At 39.8% G+C, this 12,410-nt stretch overlaps 1 protein-coding gene across 3 annotated transcripts in view; it reads left to right on the forward strand.

Annotated features, from left to right (window-relative positions):
* RGS17 (regulator of G protein signaling 17) overlaps positions 1–12,410 on the forward strand; it is a 189,753-nt gene that overhangs the window by 96,872 nt on the left and 80,471 nt on the right. Inside the window, exon 2 of one of the 3 annotated variants that reach the window (XM_069769193.1) lies at positions 11,258–11,323. The exons of the other annotated variants lie outside the window; for them this stretch is intronic. The gene's annotated coding sequence lies outside the window, so the exon portion shown is untranslated. The remainder of the gene's footprint in view (positions 1–11,257; positions 11,324–12,410) is intronic. 3 annotated transcript variants of the gene reach the window in all.

Raw genomic sequence — 12,410 nt, forward strand, 5'->3', positions numbered from 1 at the left:
TGCAATATCTATAGCAATAGGTCTGGTGGATATTTTCCTTAATGCTATTCAAGGGCTTAGAGAACTGGGATTTATACAAGAATCTCAAATCCTGTCCTCTTATGTTTCTATGTTCCATTACATCTTTAGATTTTCAGTAGGAATTTTTTTTACTGCACTTAAAGGGAACATGACAGCTCATACATGCTGCACGATCCACGGGTTGCATGTATCAGACACTGGCTGTATGATCTCAGCCTGGTATGTTTGATCCTGAAATACTGCAGCATTTAGGAGAAAAAAAAACTTAAAAAGCCGCTGGGATTTGAGCCGCATGTGAAACTGGTAGGAAAGGCAAGTCTCAACGGCTTCTCACCATCAGCTTTTCTTGAGTTACAGTACTCTTTACATGTGTAGAGACCTGTGAGTCATTGACTGTGGACGGGGAGAAGCCACAGGAAATTTGCCTTTCTTACTGGTCACCAGCTAGGTCCCCAGCAGTTTTTAAAGTATGTTTTTTTCAGAAATACCATAGCCTTTCAGAGTCAACGATACAAGGTTGAAATCATACTATCAGTGTATTCTCTTTAGGATTCCCTTTCAGAAACTTTGACGACTTTCAACAAAAGACCACGTCAGAAATGGTTGTATATAAATTTCATCTAGACAATCATTGTGGTCTAATTTGAGGTAGTCCAACATTTATTGTGGGATTGAGCAATGGATACTAACTGCATCAACAGACAGCATGGACCTACAATGGCGTGCGTTGGAGTTCTGTTGGAAATCCAATGTTTTGGTAACAAGATTAGCTCTGCTTGAAGCTGTACTCCTACCTGTAACAGTGTGATAGGATTTGTGATAACAGCCTCCATGGAGCTTTCATCACAATAGTGAATATATCTTTAATAATAATAATAATAATAATAATTTTTATTTATATAGTGCCAACATATTCCGCAGCGCTTCATATTTTCTAATTAATATTTAAGGCTTGATCAGATGAACGTATTACACGGACGGGTGTTATACATAGTAACATAGTTAGCTAGGCCCAAAAAAGACATTTGTCCATCCAGTTTAGTCTATATTCCATCAGAATAAATCCCCAGATCTACGTCCTTCTAAAGAACCTAATAACTGTAAGATACAATATTGTTACGCTCCAGGGAGACATCCAGGCCTCTCTTGAACCCCTCGACTGAGTTTGCCATCACCACCTCCTCAGGCAAGGAATTCCAGATTCTCACTGCTCTAACAGTAAAGAATCTTCTTTTATGTTGGTGGGAAAACCTTCTCTTCTCCAGACGCAGAAAATTCCCCCTTCTGACCGTCACCTTCCTTGGTATAAACAGATCCTCGGAGAGATATTTGTATTGTCCCTGATATACTTATACATGGTTATTAGATCGCCCCTCAGTCATCCAGGTTCTAGACTAAATAATCCTAATTTTGCTAATCTCTCTGGGTATTGTAGTCCCCCCATCCCCTTTATTATTTTTGTTGCCCTCCTTTGTACTTGCTCTAGTACCATTATATCCTTCCTGAGCACCAGTTCCCCAAACTGTACACAGTACTCCATGTGTGGTCTAACCAGGGATTTGTATAGAGGCAGTATAATGCTCTCATCATGTGTAACCAGACCTCTTTTAATGCACCCCATGATCCTGTTTGCCTTGGCAGCTGCTGCCTGGCACTGGCTGCTCCAGGTACGTTTATCATTAACTAGGATCCCCAAGTCTTTCTCCATGTCAGATTTACCCAGTGGTTTCCCGTTAAGTATTTAACCCCTTCATGACCTTGTGATTTTCCATTTTTCCGTGTTCGTTTTTCACTCCCCTCATTCCCAGAGCCATAACTTTTTTATTTTTCTGTCAATATGGCCATGTGAGGGCTTATTTTTTGCGGGATGAGTTGTACTTTTGAACTACATCATTGGTTTTACCATGACGTGTACTAGAAAATGGGAAAAAAATTCCAAGTGCGGTAAAATTGTAAAAAAAAAGTGCAATCCCATGCACTTTGGCTTTTTTGCTAGGTTCACTAAATGCTACAACTGACCTGCCATTATGATTCTCCAGGTCAGTATGAGTTGATAGACACCAAACATGTCTAGGTTATTTTCTATGTAAGTGGTGAAAAAAAAATCCAAACTTTGCTAAAGAAACCAAATTGCGCCATTTTCCAATACCCGTAGCGTCTCCATTTCTCATGATCTGGGGTCGAGTGAGGGCTTATTTTTGCATGCTGAGCTGACATTTTTAGTGATACCATTTCGGTGCAGATACATTCTTTTGATCGCCCGTTATTGCATTTTAATGCAATGTCGCAGCGACCAAAAAAAATTAATTTTGGCTTTTCAAATTTTTTTTCTCCCTACGCCGTTTAGCGATCAGGTTAATCCTTTTTTTATTGATAGATCGGGTGATTCTGAATGCGGCGATACCAAATATGTGTATATTTGATTTTATTTTTGTTTTATTTTGAATGGGGCGAAAGGGGGTGATTTAAACTTATATTTTTTTTATTTATTTCATATTTTTAAAAAAAAAATGTTACTTTTGCCATGCTTCAATAGCCTCTATGGGAGGCTAGAAGCTGGCACAACTGGATCGGCCCAGCTACATAGGAGCGATCATCAGGTCGCTTCTATGCAGCTGAATTACAGGCTTGCTATGAGTGCCGACCATAGGGTGGCGCTCACAGCAAACCAGCATCAGTAACCATAGAGGTCTCAAGGACCTCTATTAGCTTCATAGGTCTCTGTTTCCCAGTTAATATCCAGGTAGTTAAAGTCCCCCATAACAAGGACCTCCTTATGGGTTGCAACTTCATCTATCTGCCTAAGGCCGGGATCACACTAGCGTATTGCATCCGATGCTAATGACACTCGGCTCCTGCTCGCAGCAGAGCAGGAGCAGAGTGTCATGCGTCTGTGCTCCGATTCTCTCGCACAGGGAAAATCGGAGCACAGCTGCGGAGGAGGCGGAGAAATGAATTTCTCCATCTCCTCCATTGCTGGGGTCCGCTTATAGCGCACATCACTCGGATGATATCCGAGTGGTGTGTGCTGTCTCACTCGCACCCATAGGCTTATATGGGTGGGAGTGAGCCGAGAGTTTTCCTCGGTCCGAGACAATCGCAGCATGCTGCGATTGTCTCGGACTGAGGAAAACGGCCGACAAAAAGTCGGCTGGTGGGAGCGGCCCTATATTGTAACATTGGTCCGAGTGCAATGCAATTTTTTATCGCATTGCACTCGGCCATATTACGGTCTAGTGTGACCCCGGCCTTAGTAGTAGACTTTCCATGATTTCTATTATATTTGGGGATTTGTAACAGACCCTAATTAGAATTTTGTTACTATTTTTCCTTCCATGTATTTCAACCCATATGGACTCGAAATCCTCATTCCCTTCACAAATATCTTCCCTTAAAGTGGACTTTAGACAAGAAGGTACATAAAGACAAACCCCTCCTCCCCTCCGATTTTTACGATTCTTTCCAAACAGACTGTAACCCTATAAGTTAACTGCCCAGTCATAGCTTTCATCTAACCATGTCTCGGTTATTCCCACTATGTCATAATTACCTGTAGATATTTCTGCTTCTAGTTCTTCCATCTTGTTTGTCAGGCTTTCTGGCATGCAGTTTAGAGGATTTTGTTTTGTTCCAATCTCCTCCCTGTGGAGTGTTTTAGAAATTTTCTTACCTTCCTTCCGAGCATGTTGTCTTGGGTCTTCTTTGCCGCATCTCATATCCTTCATCAGTATATTTTCTGGCTTCATGTTCGTGTCTAATGTTTTTCTTCCCCACCCCTCTTCTTCTAGTTTAATGCCATCCTGATGAGTGTAGCGAGTCTTCTGGCGAAGACTATATTGTTCTAAACAAGACAGCACACTGACCGATATCAAGAGGACTGTTCAGATGACAGGTTTTTTTTTTTGCAAGGACCAAATATCCATATGAAAAAAATCTCAGCCTGCACTATTCTTTTTTGAGTCTTGGATGAGATTCACCTATTCAAATCTATTCATGCTCAAAAAATAGGATCCCATACGGAACATCTGTATCACATCCGATTTTTACAGATACATTGCCTTTATTAACCTACAAAGCTGTACTTGCTCATGTACATTTTAAAATGTTGATGTATAAATAAATGTCACACTGACTTAAAATACGGACACACGGATGACAATAAGGATGAAAATATCTGAGTTTTCTGGTTGAAAATTTGAAAATTTTTCAAACACTTGTATGTCCCCTGCCTTAGGCTCGGGGCAAATGAACGTAGATTCTCTCATCCGATAGAATCAGGCCAATTTTGCAAATAACACTCTAATCATAGTGTTAGCATAGTGTCAACTGATTCTCTAGGATGAGAGAATTGGAGCATACTGTGTCAGTGTCAGTGTGTGGAGATTGAACTGCATTCAGATGTTATCCATTTATAGAATGATGATTTGAACGGTTTCATTGATTTGCATGGGCAAGTGCAATTTGATAATTGGATCAAACTGGGAAATGCTGCAATTTTTTCTGAGGAAAAACATTGAGCATGTGCGCGGCCCCATAAAATTACAATGGTCTGAGTATGATCCAATGTTTTTGTCAGATCGCACTCGGATGAAAAATACGATGGTTTGCACCTGGCTTTAAGTAGAGTTGTTGCTACTGTAAAGATAGCCTACTAGTGACATATTTTAATACTTTAATAAAGCGTATAGTAGCATACCTAAGGAATAGGAATTTGAACCTGAAACAAAAATAAAAGAGATCCCTTCTATATAAATTCCTGTAGTGCTCAGAGGAGCGTAGAGTAGCGATCTCATGCATAATAAAACTCCAGAGTAAGAGAGCGTGCAGGGCTAGTTGCGAGAGACAAGCAAAAACATTTGTAATGCAAAATTCTGACCTCTGACGAACATCTCCTGGGCACCTCTGCCCTTTCCTTAGCTCTGCCACATCATGATGTGGTTGAGTGATGAACATCTCGGTCTGAACTTGTTAACAAAGATTATTTTGCTCATCTTTACTACCTGTTGTAAGCAGATGCATAATAAAGTATGGTACACAAGTCTGATGCCAGTATATTAGGACATCATATATAGTAATGGTGCCCAGTCAGGAGCATTTCACATTAGGTAATAGCAAACATGTAATCTGCCATCAGATACAAAAATGAATAGTCGTTACCAAGAAGCCCAAGGATCCAGGTTGCCACCCTCACACCTTGCTATAGCTTGTAATATGTTGTTGTACTTAAAGGGAACTTGTCACCTGAATTTGGCGGTTTTCGATCGTATGGGCGGAGTTTTCAGGTGTTTGATTCACCCTTTCCTTACCCAATCTTGCCTTGCGCAGGCATGTACTACGGAGGACAGAGAATGAACTTCAATCCAATATTGCAGCCACCATGCAGCCAGCGGGTAAGGAAAGGGTGAATCAAACACCTGAAAACTCCACCTATATGACCGAAAACCAGTCCCGCCAAATTCAGGTGACAGGTTCCCTTTAAGGCTGTAATCTAGTGTTATCAGCTATTCACTCAGTGAGATCCACGCATTAATACTAGGTTAAATGGTATGTCAGAAGCTGATCAATAACTATTGCTTCTAAATACATCTGAATCACTTAGGAGGATTGCCATTAAAATTAAGCTGTGGTGTATGCTGTAGATAGCTACAAACACACAAAATCAATAAAGCAATAGATAAAGTAAGTAATGGTCTCTTTATGCGGCATGATCTCAAACCACCAATGAATTACTAGTGGTATGAAAATTTGTACAACTAAACAGGCTTCTCAATCATGACAATTCTCTCTGGATGAATAGGATCATTGTTGCCTCATCATAACTCTTGCGAGAGCCATTGGCTAGTCACTAAGGCCTGTTGTAAAATGGTGCATGTATATTTACTGATATTTTTTTAATCAATAAATTAATTGACAAATAGAAGATTTCATCATTCACACGGGATAAAAAGTTTCTAATCATTCAGAAACAAACAAATTGTGGCAAAGTGGTAGTCTAGACAATGTATTAGATGTGTGAATAGGCTGCTGAATGTTGACAGTATGTAATATACTCACTGTCAGTACTCTTCACGCCTGCCTTGAGACAGCGCTTATTCATGTACCCAGCTTCATTACAAATTTAAAGGGACTCTGTAATCTATTTTCCTATACATTTCAGAGATAGTGTTCTCCTTCCTGAATGGAAATGTGTAGGATAACAGACTACTGTTTTTTCTCACCGGGAGACCCTTAGCAAGTGACGTCACTTTTGCTGAAAGTGGCAGTCTTTTTTGGAGTTTCTCAAATTAGTACAGCTGGCCAAAGCACTACAGACACAGAAAGCTCCACAGATGGAGGTCTGACAGCTTCTTCCCCACTCAGCTAATCCTCATTCAGTGAATCATCTCTATGTTCCTACAGATCTAGCAGCGACCCATCTCACATCTATTCACAGGTAGACATGGGAGATTTTTTATATTCGGGATTCTATGCATCTATCATAGAGGATAATTATTTATATTATATTTTAACTACATTTACTCATTTCACTTTGGACATAAAGAGATTCTCTGGTGCATTTGACTCTTATTTGAATTTTGTATAGCATTTTATGTACGTAGGCAGCAAGTGCAATGTTTTATGTAAAGTAGTATTCTATGTTTGGGAAAAATATAGCGGCAATTCAAAATCAATAAATGTTCCCATATATCCATTTATGGAATCTGTACAAGAAAGGGAGGATGATGTATTCTAATCAAATGTGCTATCCAAGGGTGGGACTGGGAGGTATTTTTATATATAGTCCTATCTATCTACACATGCATGTTAAGGGCTCACTCACACTGACGTATAACACGGCCGCGTGCTATACAAGGAATTATTGGAGAGTACTCGGCCCAATGTTATACTATGGGACAGTGCAGATCTGTGATTATTTGCTCATGCTGATTCGGCATGCGAGAGACAGATTTTCAGACCACACAGAACCATACAAGTCTATTTCTGCGTATAAAACGTCAGACTGCACTCAAATGTCATCCAAATATCGTCTGACGTCTGTGGACTCAATGTAAAAGATGGAGAAATTAAGTTCTCCATCTTCTCTGCACCTGTGCTGCTATTCCCTCATGCGAAAAAAATCGGATCATACTCTGACAGAGATTGACCTGAGTGTCATTAGGATCGTCCTGATTCTCTTGCATGAGAGAATATACGCCAGTATGATCAAGCCCTAAAGATGAGCAATTTGGTTTACACTCCTCCTTGCCTGGCATCTTGTTCCCCTCATTATGAATGCCTTTGACGTTCACTAAGCCCTTTGACATGAAGTCAAGATGTTAGCTTCATTTTTTTTTAACAAATGTTTGGGGACATAATTTGTGACAGTGTATAAGTATTACAGGTTATCCTTATCAGGATCCTAGCTGCAGACTTGAAGCAGGAGTCTGCGCACGTTTCCCGAGAGTGTGTGAGGAGAGCTGCGGAATGCTTTATTTATTCCCACCCTCTGGCTTTCATTCCCAGAGGAGCGCATAGTGAAAAATAAAATTTGCACCACTCTTTGAACACCCTGAATAATTTTTTATCACCAGAAAAGGTGTTGGATAACTTAACAGTTGGTTTGGGGGAACTAGGGAAACATCTGTGACACCGCCATCCTGAGCCCCAGAAGGAAAAGAACCCCACATGGTGTCAGCAACCTCTCTCTGAACTTGTTGGTGCGACTGAACCAGGGTTCTCTGCTCCAACAACCGCTCTTGCATAGTTTGAGTGAGGTTACTCACTTGCTCAGAAAGTGCATGCAACGGATTCATGGCAAAGCAGAACCCTCACAGCAGAAAGGAAGAAATACTGTGCGGTCAGTGATAATATGAGGAACCTAGCTGCAGACTTGAAGCAGGAGTCTATGCACGTGTCCCAAGAGTGTGTGAGGAGAGTTGCGGAAGGCTTACCTGCTGGCGCACAAGACCTGAGGCACGTGGCCGGAGACAGGGTTATGCGCCAAGTAGCGGCGGTGGCCGTCAATGCTTGAGAGTAGTCAGAACATGCCAAAGTCAAGCCAGGAAGGTCGAAACAGTACCATAGGTGAAACACAGAGAGTGGTCAGGATGTAGCCAGAGGTCAGAAGGCCGAAGATAGCGGTACAGTACAAACAGGTCAGACAGGAGAGAGGTACGATTAATAAGCCAAAGGTCAGAACCAGAAACAAACCATAAACACAGAGTCACAAGGCAATACACAGAGCGAGGAAACAGAACGAATCATACACAGGAAGGCAAATGGACTAATAGTATGCAAGCACTCCAGGGGGTCAGACACTCCACAAAGATGAGTGTATCACTGAGAAGGAACCCCAGGCAGAGACGGGTAAATATAGCCCTCCCCAAACCAAAAGGAGGCCATGCAAAATTAACCCTGCGGAGGCAGGAAAGGGAACCAAGTACACAACCATGACAATCCTCCTGTTCTCAAATGGCAGTCAATAGAGGAGCGCTGTTTGTTAGGTAATTTACAAAAACAAGACGGAATTTGACAAAGTAGGTGCCACAAATTTGTATTCTTTTCACATTTGTTAAAATAGATAAAGTGGATTGCCAATTAAAATGATTGTCAGCACATATAGGAGGGTCCTTACTTTTGTGTTATATGTCTGGTTTACTTGAAGGGTTATTATCATTTAAGACTGGATATTTTTGAGGATACTGCTTGTAAACACAAGAACTTTTGCAATTTACAGCTTATTAAAATGTGCTGCTGTTCTTGAGATTTTAACTCTTACCCTTTGTTTACAGATTGTTGTCTAAGAGACCGACCACCGCTGCTGTCTTACATGTAAGCACTGAGCTGAAGCTTGTTGGGATTAGGAGGTAACTGCACTCCAGCAATAATGACCAGCTTCAAAGCCGTGTTCACAAGCTCAAAAGAAATGCACTTGTGAGCAGTACCTATGTACTCCTGTGTAGTAACCTTGGTCGGTCTTCACGGCAATGAGCTGTAATCAACAGAACGGTGTTAATATCTCAAGAATGGCTGAAAATGCTAATAAGCAGCAGACTGCAAAATTTGCTTGTACATACAAGCACTATGAGACAATACCCATTTATAAAGATGGGAATAACCCTTTAATAGGTCCAGAGTTACAGGTGCATCTCACAAAATTAGAATATCATCAAAAAGTTTATTTATTTTTTTCAGTTCTTCAATACAAAAAGTGAAACTCGTATATTACGGTATATAGAGTAATTACAAATAGAGTGATGATTTCAAATGTTTATTTCTGCCAATGTTGATGATTATGGCTTACAGCCAATGAAAACCCAAAAATCATTATCTCAGTAAATTAGAATGCTTCATAACACCAGCTTGAAAAAATTATTTTAAAATCTGAAATGTTGGCCTACTAAAATGTATGTTAAGTAAATGCACTCAGTACTTGATCAGGGCTCCTTTGGATTCAATTACTGCATCAATGCGGCGTGGCATGGAGACAATCAGTCTGTGGCACTGCTAAAGTGTTATGGAAGCCCAGGTTGCTTCGATAGCAGCATTCAGCTCATCTGCATTGTGGGGTCTGGGGTCTCTCATCTTCCTCTTCACAATACCCCATAGATTCTCTTTGGGGTTAAAGTCAGGCATGTTTGCTGGCAAATCAAACACAGTGATATTGTTGTTTTTATTAATACTTTTGGCAGTGTGGACAGTTGCCAAGTCCTGCTGGAGAATGAAATCTTCAAAAAGCTTATCAGCAGAGGGAATCATGAAGTGCTCTAAAAGTTCCTGGTAGACGGCTGCGCTGACTTTGGGCTTGATAAAACACAGTGTACCTATACGAGCAGATGACATGGCTCCCCAAACCATCACTGATTGTGGAAACTTCACACTAGACCTCAAGCAGCTTGGATTGTGTGCCTCTCCACTCTTCCTCCAGACTCTGGGACCTTGATTTCCAAGGTGTACGGTGAAGTATCCACAATCAATGATGGTATGGGTAGCCATGTCATCTGCTGGTGTAGGTCCACTTTGTTTTATCAAGACCAAAGTCAGTGCAGCCATCTCCCAGGAAATTTTAGCACACTTCATGCTTCCCTCTGTCGTCGAACTTTTTGGAGTTGGAAATTTAATTCTCCAGCAGGAATTGGCACCTGTCACACTGCCAAAAAAACCAATACCTGGTTTAAAACAACAGTATCACTGTGCTTGATTGGCCAGCAAACTCATCTAACCTTAATCCCATAGAGAATCTAAAAGGTATTGTCAACAGGAAGATGAGAGACACCAGACCCAACAATGCATATGAGCGGAATGCTGCTATCAAAGTAACCTGGTCTTCCAGAACACCTCAGCAGTGCTACAGACTGATCGCCTCCATGCCACGCCGCATTGATGCAGTAATTGATGCAAAAGGAGCCCCTACTAAGTATTGAGTGCATTTACTGAACATACATTTTAGTAGGCCAACATTTCGGATTTTAAAATCATTTTTTCAAGCTCGTGTTATAAAGTATTCTAATTTACTGAGAAAATGACTTTTCGGTTTTCATTGGCTGTAAGCCATAACTATCAACATTAACAGAAATAAACACTTGAAATAGATCACTCTGTTTGTAATGACTCTATATAATATATGAGTTTCATTTTCTGTTTTGAAGAACTGAAATAAATTAACTGTTTGATGATATTCTAATTTTGTGAGATGCACCTGTAACTTCGAATTTCCACTTTTGACCAGGACATGCAGTTGGACCTGGCCAGCCTTGACCTTCATTTACACTATGTAACAATTTTTATTTATTTTTTGTTCCTGGGTACAAAGTCTATTTTCCTTGTGCAGGCATGTACTACGGAGGACAGAGAATGAACTTCAATCCAATATTGCAGCCAGCGGGTAAGGAAAGGGTGAATCAAACACCCGAGAACCCCGCCCCTATGGCTGAAGATTGTTCCCTCCAAATTCAGGTGACAGAGTCCCTTTAAAAATCCCATTAGGGAAGGCAAGTCTCTAGCAACTACAGTCTACCTATTTTTAATCTCCATGACCATCTCCATGACTATATTCTCCATTTCGGATCTTAAGCTACTATAAAATTATTATAAAGAAGAAATAGTTTTGAAAAAAATAATATTTTAATTTCTTTTACTGTCTTATATGCAGGCTGATTAATACCTGAATACAAGGCTATTGACCCGTGTGAAGCAGCCTATTTTAGGTTTTACGGAGATTTTCTTAACCACGGTTCTTCTGAATTTCTCTTAATAGGCAATACTAAATTAACTAACTAAAGAAGATGGATCTAACGTCCTCTCAGTTACAACAGGAATGAAGGTGATTGAACTGTATAGTTGCAAAATTTTGAAATGTTCTTGTCGACAATAATGCTCTAGAAGAGATGTAGGAAGGGATCTACTGAGACTCACATTGAGTTTTCTGTACTAATACTAATGGTAGAGCTAAAGTTGTCATCCATGAGATCTCCATCAGATCACTTTTTTATGCTGTAATCTGAAAGATCTGCTTGGGGCAAACCCCCTTTGCGTTTTACTAACCCTAAATCAGCATATGAGACATATATGCCTTCCAGGGAATTAAAAAGCCTTGCTATAAATCCTGTAAAAAATACTTCTAATGATGAATGCATATGCTTGTTATTCACTGTACAGAGAGAAAATAAGCAGTGTATCTATGCACAAAACATTGAATTTACCAAAAATATGTGTATTGCATTTCTTCCTCACTATATATCATTATAATTAAGCCTTAAATCATTATTTAGAAAAAAACAAAGAAAACAGCTCCACAAATGTTTCTTTTGAAGCCAATCAGCGTTTTGCTGCTGGAATAAATGATGTAATTAGCAGTTGAAAATTGGAGGCGATGAATCAAGTCTGCGAGGCATATTTCTTCACTTCTAATCTTTAATTTTTTTTTCATCATTTATTCTTTTTGTTGAGAATCCAACACATTGAATCAAAGTTTTGTGACGACATAATAGTTTGTTGTGTGCATATAATTAATCTGCGGGTGCATACTGTGTGAGAAATAAAGACTGAATTGTCAAAATATAATCGATATTACTTGCGATTCTGGTCATTTGCCTTGTTAAATATTAGTTTTTTATTTCTTTGCTTTAATGAGTGCAATAAATCTGTTTTTTTGCAGAAATGTAAAACACATAGTTATGACATTTCCTTTTTTTTTACAACACTATATTGACATCCCTTTTGGCCATTTTGTTGGGTATGACTTTATAAAACAATCATATTCATGTGTATGACAGTTACATTTTCAATTAGTTCAATTAAAGCTAACTAGAGAAAAACGCGAGCACTTGCTGCTGGCTCAACAGATGGACTCCCTGTAATAGGAATATAATTGAGGAATTCTTTAAAGGCAATCTTTCACCAAGTTTATT

The sequence above is a fragment of the Ranitomeya imitator genome, chromosome 5 (assembly GCF_032444005.1).
Source record: "Ranitomeya imitator isolate aRanImi1 chromosome 5, aRanImi1.pri, whole genome shotgun sequence".
NCBI lineage: Eukaryota > Metazoa > Chordata > Amphibia > Anura > Dendrobatidae > Ranitomeya > Ranitomeya imitator.